The sequence below is a fragment of the Muntiacus reevesi genome, chromosome 18 (assembly GCF_963930625.1).
Source record: "Muntiacus reevesi chromosome 18, mMunRee1.1, whole genome shotgun sequence".
In the NCBI taxonomy this organism is placed as follows: Eukaryota; Metazoa; Chordata; class Mammalia; order Artiodactyla; family Cervidae; genus Muntiacus; species Muntiacus reevesi.
The window spans coordinates 42,578,587-42,585,871 of NC_089266.1; positions in this window are offsets into that span (position 1 = coordinate 42,578,587).

The following is a 7,285-nucleotide window of genomic DNA, read 5'->3' on the forward strand; positions in this document are numbered from 1 at the left end:
GGACATCCACATTCACACAGAGAAGCACAGACATGGATGTGCTCACTCCCCCTCCCATCTTCCCAAGCTCAGAGTTACTGCTCTACTTCCAAAAGCAATGTGCAATGCCCTGCAAAGCAAAGCCATTAATAACATCTGGATAAAGACAGCAACAATGTTAACAGAAACTCAGATGTTCCCAGGGACCTAGAGTGAAAAAAGAGCCACAACAGAGGATTGGATTTAAAGACCCAGGAGGCCAACAAAGCACCATGGTGACTTATCTAGTGCTTATTTCCAGAGTTAAAGAAGCAAGAGGTGCACCTGGAGTTGCAGGTGAAGGTGTGGAAGGAAGCCTTAGCCTTACAAAGAAATGGTCATCTTCTCTGTACAAAGGTGTTGCTCACGTGACTGTTTAAAGACTGTCCACACCACCCGATGGGGCTGGGGGACAGGCAGCTAAAGGGAAGAGAGGAGAGTTCGTGCTCACCTTGAACTCTGAGCTCTATATCGGGAAGCAGAGCTCAAATTGACTCTCCCTCTGGGAGGGCATCTGCATCTTCCTCTCCCCGGGATCCAGCTTCTTTTCTGCTTCCTGTCGCAGACCACATACCTACTGTTTTCACACCGAGGGTTGAATTGGAAGGCAATGTCATTGTCTCTGCACCTGGTCTGAAAGCTCCCAGCAAACCTTTGTGGAGGGAAGTCAGACAGGGCTCAGTGTGCTGGCTTACTGCCAAGGGCGGGACCAGGGGGTGGTCACACTTTGACTGACATCCATCCAGGAATCTGCATACAGCCTGTGTGACTGGCTGGTACCTGTCTCTAGTCTGTTGCCATCACTTTTGCTCACCTAATTGCACTTACTATGTTTTTGTGCAATTATTGCATTTTGCCCTTAGAGTATAATTTTCTAAAAATAAGGAGAAAATGGGTAAAGAAATTTGTTTCCAAAATGGAAGCGGAGAAATGTGCCTAGGAGTGAGAGACTTTGGGGTCAAGTGGTGTGGCTCGTTAGAGGCCAGCCTGTGTCTGCTCAGTTGGGAAAGAAGAGGACAAATGGAAAGGACGGGGACACTGACGGCGCATGCACAGATTTGGTGTCTAAGAGGGAGACAGAATAAACAGTAGCTCTCCAAGGGTAGGGACCTCAGTGTGCATGACTTTCCCTCAGTGGAGGCTGGTGTGTGTCTAGGAAGCCCTCTTCTTCCCAACCCCCAGGAGGCCCTCAGTCAGCCCACTTGCCCAGCCCCTTGGGACGCTGAGGCAGGAGAGGCTCCTACTGCAGGGCCGGGCCCAGCACACGGTGATCAGAGGCCGCCTGACTGCGGCTGGGCCCTCTTTGCCTGTCTCGTCCCGCATTGCTCTCGCTGTGGGCACCTCCTTTCTCCAGATTCGGGGAATTAAGGCACCACCCTCCTTGGCCACTTTCCATCTAGGAGCCTTCAACAAGTGGCCTCCACCTCTACGAGGCTCAATTTTACATGTATGACACAGGGTGATAAGGGTTTAAACCAACTGGCCCCAACCTTTGTGGCAAAGGGACCGGTTATGTGGAAGATTATTCTTCCAAGGACAAGGGGAAGCAAGTGATGGGGAGTGGCTGTAGACACAGATGAATCTTCACTAAATTGCCTGCCACTCACTGCCTGCTGTGTGGCCCAATTCCTAAGGAGCCCGGACCAACACTAGTATATGACCTGGAGGTGGGGGACCCCTGGTTTAAACAAGGCATCCTGTGATGGGGCCTCCACACAGGAAGTCAAAAGGCACAGGAGGAAGCCCTTTGCACCCCACAGTGCAGGAGCACCCAGCTCCCCCTTTACTCAAGATGGTCCTTCTCACACACCCTCGACCTGCCCTGCCTTGCTCTCTTGCCCCTCAGAGAGCAGACACCTCCTCAGGAGGCCTTCCCTGCTGCTCCCAGTCTCCTAACAACTCTAAACACTTTCAGAGCTCCTGCAGTGGGCCAGACACCATTCAGATTCTCTCAATGTGCTACCTTGCTTAATCTTTACCCCAGATCTGGGCAGTGACTCCAGGATTAACCCCATTGTATAGATGTAGAAACTGAGGCGCAGAAACGAAAATAACTTGCTTGAGGTCATCCAGCCAGTAAAAGTTTCAGCACAGAGAGGCCATCTTTAAAGTACGTCCCCTTCGCTACTATGCTGGGTCATTACCCATCCCAGAAACCCTGCTCCCTCCCTGCAAGACCATCATCTTTCCAGTTATTACTTAGAGCAGTAGGGGCACCCACAGCGAGCTCAGTAAACGTTTGTCAGATGCAGGAATCCTGGGGATACTGACCCGCTGCAGTCCTGAGCAGCACCCAAGACATGGTCGTGGAGAAGAAGTTGTGTCTGCCCTTCCGTGTTCTTTTTAGGTTGCTGCTCCTGTCCTCTGTCACCTGCAGGAGCTGTTTTCTTAGAACCCCAGAGCTGCTTCCTGTCTGCTGAGGCACAACCCACCCCCAGCCCTGGAATTCACTGGGTTTCTCTAAGGAGACTGGGTCTCCATAAAGCCGGTCTCTCCACCACCTCTGTGGCCTCTATTACTTTACACACTGGCCAGGAAGACCACTGCACCCAGAGGACTTAAAAATATATAGAAACCAAAGCAACTGGACTGTTACTCAATGGGGAGGATCCAGGAGATGATGTAGTTTTACAGAAAGGGAGAAAAGTAGGGAGGAGAGGAGAGGGTGGAAGTGGGTGCTCCTCACCCAGGTTCCTTTCCCCTCTGCTCACCTCCTGTGATCTGCACCAAGACCCAATAGTGCATAGAGGTTCATGTTGGCTCAGAGATCCTGACCACACTCATACTGCAGCGAGTTTCTAAATGTCACTGGTCCTGAGAATGTGGCTGTCTCTTGCGGATCCAAACAAAAGCAGCACTGCTTGGTGGGGTGCTCCTGGTGCACAGGGTGGAGGTTGTGCTGGGAAGGCCTGGTTATACCCATTTTCCAGATAGGGAAACTGTCTGGCTCAGAGTGTTTAAAGATCATCCTAAAGTCACACAGCTCATTAGTGATAGCCTGAGCCATATGAGGCTTCTTTGGGCCTCAAAAAGGAATTTCTTCCCTCTAAAATTCTATTCCTCACATAAAAACCTAATCATGGAGGGATTTCCCTGATAGAATAGTGATGAGGACTCTGTGCTTCCACTGCAGGGGGGATGGGTTCAATCCTTGGTCAGGGAACCAAGAACATGCATATAGCATGGTGCAGTCAAAAAAAAAGAAAAAGAAGGAAAGAAAAGAAAGAGAAAGAAAAGAAAAACAATACATTAGCAGATGGAAAGAAATGTTTTATAAATATTAATAGAAAACCTTATCATGAAGGTTACCTTATCTTTGTGTTTAATGATGCCCCAGGAGCTTCTGATCCCTCCTCTCGAAGAATTTCTCTCTCTCTTCCCTCCTCTTCTCTCCCTTTATTCTGGGCTGTAGACTGGGGAGCAGAACAGATTCAGACATACTAAAACTTTCTGAATGACATAGAGGTGGGTCACTGTGTTGAATAAATGTCTTTAATTGGCTCCAGCACTTTGTTCAAGGAAATGACTGACTAAAACAGAGACCAGGATCAGCTGGGTAGCAAAGTGGGGTGGGGAGGAAACGCATAGCAACAATAGACTTACCTGAAGTCACGCGGGTCCCCGCCATGTGCTCGAGCCAGGGCCCTGGGGTCCAGCCTGGACGAGCAGCTGAGGGTCCTACAGGCACCAGGTGGGGAGCAGGTGAGCAGGTGCCCCAGGGCCACACACAGGTCTGCACCTGTCTCCCTTCTGGCTCTTCCCTGGGTTCTCAGAATTTGCAAAGACTGACTTCTTTGAGACGTTCTCATAAACAGAGCCCACTTGCCTCCTCCATCAACCCTCCGTCCCCACTAGATTCCCGAATCAACTAGAATATGACTGGATTTAAGGGGAAGATGACACATTTGGAACAGAAAGGAGGAAAAGAAGGAGAGATTCTTTGCAATCCTCTTCAACACCGGGGATACGGGAAATGTTTCCTCATTGACTAGAATAGGAAGCAACTGGAACTCTCATTCACCGCAGGTTGGAGTGTAAAATACAACAGTGTTGGAAACTTGTTGGTGGATTATAATAAAGTTAACCCTCTACCTCTCCTATGTCCTGGCTCTTCTGCTCCTAGATATTCTCCAAAGAGAGATAAGAACAGATGTACCTGTGCTTAACAGCTTCACTCATCACAGCCCCTCACTGGAAACACAATTTTCACCAACAGGAGAAGGGGAACAGTGAATGCTCTTTGCAAACCCTTGGACTATTGCCCACCAGGCTCCTCTGTCTGTGGATTTATCCAGGCAAGAATATTGGTACAGGTTTCCATTCTCTCCTCCAGGGGATCTTCCCAACTCAGAGATCCAACCCATGTCTCCTGGGTCTCCTGCATTGGCAGGCACATGCTTTACTACTGAGCCACCTGGGAATTGCCTGCTATGGACTAGCCCTCAGCAAGAAAATGAAGATAAAGGCAAGGTCTTCAGTGAACGTCACCGTTGAGCACATAGAGCCAGACACAAGTGAGCACACACTGCGAGTATTCTGATAACATAAAATCCAGTAACAAGTCAGAAAAGCGATGCTTATGAGGGGCACCAACTGGGAGGGACCTGAAGGAGACATCTGGGTGCTGGAAATGTCCTGGAGCTTGACCCGGATGGTGGTCATGCTGTTGTTAGAGCATAAAAACTCTTCCAGCAGACTAGGGTCTGTGTGCTTACATGGACCGAACCTCAATAAAGTCTGTTTAAAAAACAGCACAGGCCATGTACATTGGCACAGTACGTGAGAATCCACCTCGACATGCAGAAAACGTGGGTTTGATCCTCGGTCCTGGAAGACCCAACATGAGGTGGAGCAACTAAGTCCATGTGCCGCAATTATTGAGCCCAGGTTCTAGAGGCCACTTGCTGTAAATACCGAATCCCACACCCCTACGGCCTGTGCTCAGCAACAAGAAAAGTTCAGCAATGAGAAGCCCGTGCATGGCACTGAAGAAGCCACCCATCTGCTGCAAATAGAGAAAGCCAGCGCAAAGCAACCAAGAACAAGCACAGCCAAAGGAAAAGAAAGTAAATAAGTGAATTTTTAAAAATTTAGAGACCACCCCAAACTCACAGAGCCCAGGGAGAAACAGGGACAGCTAGAGATCAAGGGGACACGCACTTTGACATCTCCAGGTGATTTGGAAGTGAGTCACAGTGAGTCCAGCCATAAAGGAGAGCCCAGGTTCCTCTGTTCCAGCCCTGCAGAGAGGGCCTACTGCCAAACCCGAAGGCCAATGGGTTTTTGGATGAATCAAGACCGTAAGGAGGCATCTCCAAGACCTAGGGCCTGGCACAGCTGACCTCAGCAACCTGGCGTCACCATGTGTGCGGTCACTGAGACCCTTTCCCAGGACCTGGCTTGAGGTGAGAGGCAGCCCTCGAGCTCCGTTATTTCAAGTCCAGACTCTTGTCTGAGGTTCTCTGTTCTCTGCACTGTAGACCATAGGATCTGTTCTAAATGTGTTGACCACTTCACCCTCTCAAAAAGCCAGAAACTGACAAGTGTTGATGAGGACATGGAGAAAGGCCTTTTGTGCTGTTGGTGGGAATGTTAAATGGTGAGGATGTGATGGGAAACACAGTGTATGTGCTTGACCCTAAGAGACTGGCCTTAAGCTTCTGATTGCTAAAGCATCCACTTCGAAGACACCCATCTTTCGAAAACATGGTGCTGGGTGTGTGACAGCTTCTAGGTAAGCCACCACGCTTGCCCCACCCATAAAGTTCTCCTTTCTAGGGAACCTTGGGCAACCGAGATAATGGTGTGAGTGACCCCACATGTCTCTACCTGCCCCCTGGTTCCTGCGTAACCACCCTGCCTTTGGACCCCAATAAAAGCGGAACCACAATCTGTGCTATCACCCCCTCCTTCCCACTGGCCATTGTTCTAGTGGCCCTCGGGACTTGAGAGTAATAATCCTCATTTTTTTCAAGGCTACCTGATGGGTGTTGCTGAGCTGTGTCTTGAAGTCATGATGAGAACCACAGGGGCCCATCTGGCCATAGTCCTGGCTCCAGTTGGGCTAATGAGGGGGGCTCCCATGAGTAGTAAAGACCCAAGCGAGTGCCCCCAGTGTTCCTGAACAGAGAACATCACTACCAATAGTCTGAGACAGACCCTACAAAACAGTACGGATGTTCCCTTAACAACTAAACACAGAATTACCATATGATACAGCAATTTCACGTCTGGCTCAGATGGTAAAGAATCTGCCTGTAATGCAGGACACCTGGGTTTGATCCATGGCTCAGGAAGATCCCTTAGAGAAGATCATGGGAACCACTCCAGTACTCTTGCCAGGAGAATCCCATGGTCAGAAGAGCCTGGCAGGCTACAGACCATAAGATCCCAAAAAGTCAGACACAGTTGAAACAACTTACCACTGCCAACAATTCCATGTCTGGCTATATACCCTAAAGAACTGAAAGCAGAGACTTGAAGAGATATGTGTACACCCATGCTCCTAGTATTATTTACAACATCCAAGAGATAGAAGCAACACGGGTGTCCATTAATGGATGACTAGATGAACAAAGTGAGGTCCATATATACAATGCAATATCGTTCAGCCCTAAAAAGGAACTGAATTCTGCCGTAAGTTACAACATGAATGTTGGGAAATGAAGAAATTTTCCTCTACCCTTCTAGGTTTTCCGGCCTATCTAAGGTTAAATTGATATGAAACATATTAAAAGGAAAAAAAAATCTAACAAAGGTATGGTAACACTTGCACACATAGGAGAGACCAAGGAGAACTACCCACCAAAACAGTCAAAACCATCACTTTAAATACCACCTTCAGCTAAAATCACAGGAAGATGTTGAGGGCAATGGTTTGGGACTTCAAAGATGAGGAAGGCTATTCACAGAAAAGTCAATGTTTGGTATGTAAGTGCTTGCTGGATGCAGAGTGGACTCTGATCGCTAGGATGTGCAAGGTTTCCCCTACCACACCTCGCTTGTGTTTTTCTGTAAATATCACTGCTCAAGGCTCTATTTCTACAACAGGTCCTTTATCTGCACTCTTTGCTGCAGTTCTTCAGTTCAGTTCCTCCTCAACCCCGTGTTGAGGAGGAGGTAAGAGAAAAACTTTGAGCCTTCAGTTTCTTAAGAAGAATCAGCCTAAATGACTACTCATGCCAAAGCGACACATTTAGGGGTGGAAAATTTTGCTCCCCTACACTCTCTAAGTTTCAGTCTTTCCTCATCTATGAGATGTAGCTAA